General features: G+C 36.8%; 1 pseudogene; it reads right to left on the bottom strand.

Annotated features, from left to right (window-relative positions):
* Window positions 1-338: 338 nt before the first annotated feature.
* On the bottom strand, window positions 339-1,408 carry LOC109251806 (40S ribosomal protein S3a-like; annotated as a pseudogene).
* Window positions 1,409-2,985: the final 1,577 nt, after the last annotated feature.

Here is a 2,985-nt window from a genome sequence, read left to right on the forward strand (position 1 = left end):
GGGGGATTAATGTTCACAGGATAGTTGGATGTTGAATTCATTAATTTTTTTAAAGACATTTTCTTCTTTTTACAAAAGGGATAAATGCTCAACATACAACATTTAGAGAAAATAGCGAAGCAAAAGAGAAGAAAATGAAAGTCAGCTCTGAGCCTGCTGCTCAGAGAGGACTGTTATTGAGACTGAATATACTACTGCTTTTAGTTGACAGCATTTGCCTATCTATTTTTTTAACATTACTAATGACTTTTGTCACATTAAAAGTCTGAATTTTAATGTTTTTTTTTAACAATTTTTTTTAAAGTAGGCTCCACATCCAATGTGGGGCTTGAACTCACGACCCTGAGATCAAGAGTCAAATGCTCTATGGACTGAGCCAGGTGCCCCAAAAGTCTGAATTTTAAACAGCTTCTTGGACTGGTGGCTTATTGCTATTAGCTTGTTCAACTTCAGCATCTGTCTCATCTGAAGCAGCTTTTTCAGAACTACCACCTTCATCATGAAGCCCCATGAGTTCTCCCAGTACAACTTTAGGGTTTTCAACATTTTCACTTTTCTAACAAATGTATCATGGAGTGGAAAAAACAATTGGGAAGTTTTTTCTATGTCTTTCCCAATGCTGTCTGGAATCAATATTTTTTTCAAGTTTATTTATTTATTTTGAGACAGAGAAACGGACCATACAAGAGGATGAGGGGCAGAGAGAGAGAGGGGGAGAGAGAGAATCCCAAGCAGGCTCCCGGCTGTCAGCGCAGAGCCCAGTGTGGGGCTCGAACTCACCAACTGCAAGATCATGACCTGAGCTGAAGTCAAGAGCTGGACACTTACCTGACTAAGCCACCCAGTGCCCCTAGAATCAGTTTATTAACCATTTCTTTCAAGTCATTTGTCTGCACCTCTCAGGTCATGACTTCCATCACCTTCTTCTGGATTTGGCAAACCTATTGGTGCTTAGCGGGAGAGGTCTTCCAAATCTGATTATTGAGTTTTTAAGTAAAACCACCAACTGAATAGACAGAGAAAACCATCGATAGTCTTGACATCAACCTGAGCTTCAGTTATGGTCTGCCATTTTTTGACCACGGAGCACATTTGGCACTGGTAAAATCCATGCCATGGAAGTAAGGCAGTTTCTGCCCTGAACATCCTAGTAATTAGCTTGGATTTTCTAAATGCAACTTCATCATTCTGCAGATCAGCAAGGCTTCCTTCAAAAACTCGACCCTTGAGGCCATGAAATGCAATTTTCATTCCTTGAGTTCTCAAGACCAGTGTTTTTTATTTCTTATATTGAACACAGCTGGTGCTTTCACATCATACCAATATTTCTAGAAAATGGATTAGCCACTTTCTTCTTGGCAACCTTTTTGCTGCCTTTCTTAAAGTGCTTATTCTTGCCTACTGCCATGGTGTTGCTCAGAGAGCCAACAGAGCTATTTGCCTATCCTTTCAAAAATTGGGGAAAACACTCTATTCTTGGTTAACTTGCTAATTGATTTCTCTGAAACTCAGTTTCTTTAATGAAATATATCTGAGAGTTTACCTTTATATATTGAATATTTAATAATTTAGTATCAGTAACATTTAATATTTAGTACCACTTACTAATATTATAAACATTATACTCAACAACTTTGTTTATATTATCTTACTTAAAGTTCACTACATTTTGTGAGTTAGGCATTAATATTACTTCCATTTTTCAGCTGAGTAAACTAAGGTTTAAAGAGGTTAAATAATTTGCCCAAACAAGGTCACTAATCTAAGCAGTTTCAGAATAGGGATCCTATCTCATTTCTGACTACAAAACTTATACCACTCTGCTATAGCTTCTCCCTCAAACTTTTCTCATAATACTCTTCATAAAAGCAAAATGTCATTTTTGAAAACTTTCATATTTGGAAAAGTTGTCATATTCCAGTTATTAAAAGACTAACCTAATTTACCCATACCTCTGTTCAATTCCTTTGAAAGTTTTTTGAAGTTAGTGTCTCTAGGCAAAAATATTAAGATCTAAAGGAAATATACATGAATAAAATTCTTTCCCTGCTGAAATAAAACAGTGGATGTTACCAGTGATTTGCCCCATTTTGAAACTGGAACTATCATCAGAGAGCCAATTTCCATTTATATAAAATGACATAATATTGTTTCTGATTATAATTTCTGTAAAGTTATAATCAATTGTTACAGTTGAAAACTTAACTTTTATCAGCTAAATTTCCTGCTGTTGTATAGTTTTATTATAATGAAATAAAGGGATAATCTGGGAAGAAAGTGCAGAGTTATGATCATGACATGTTAGAGTGGGAAGAAATTTGGAGGCCTCTTTACCCATTCTCCATAATTTAGACAGGAAAAAACTGAGGTCCAGAGACTTAAATATTTCTGTATCTCTTAAAGTTGTCATAGCACACAAAATGTAAGATTAAAGGTATGTAAAAAGTGGTTTCCATTTGACAATTAAGACAGGCTTGCAAATATATTTAACCAAGATGCAAAACTGTGTTAATAAGAGAAATGGATTGAAAACACAAAACAAGGGGCACCTGGCTGGCTCAGTCAGAGGAGCATGTGGCCCTTCATCTTAGGGATCATGAGTTCGAGCCCCACATTGGGTGCAGATATTAGTTAAATATATAAATAAATAAACTTAAAAAAAACAGAATGAGGGGTGCCTGGGTGGTTCAATGGGTTAAGTGTCCGACTCTTGATTTTGGCTCAGGTCTTGATCTCACCATATGTGAGATGGAGTTCCATATTAGGCTCCATGCTGACAGTGTGGAGCCTGCTTGGGATTCTTTCTCTCTCTCCGTCACTCTCTGCCCACCTCTCCCCCCTTCACCCCCGGCCTCTGGCTTGCTCTTTCGTGCTGTCTCAAAATAAATAAATAAACATTTAAACAAAGCAAAATGAAATGAAACAAAGCAAACAACACCCAAATAACAAAAAGCATAATTCCTGGTACCTCAAAAGTGCCTAATT

The sequence above is a fragment of the Panthera pardus genome, unplaced genomic scaffold (assembly GCF_024362965.1).
Source record: "Panthera pardus isolate Hobbes unplaced genomic scaffold, ASM2436296v1 HiC_scaffold_3, whole genome shotgun sequence".
NCBI lineage: Eukaryota > Metazoa > Chordata > Mammalia > Carnivora > Felidae > Panthera > Panthera pardus.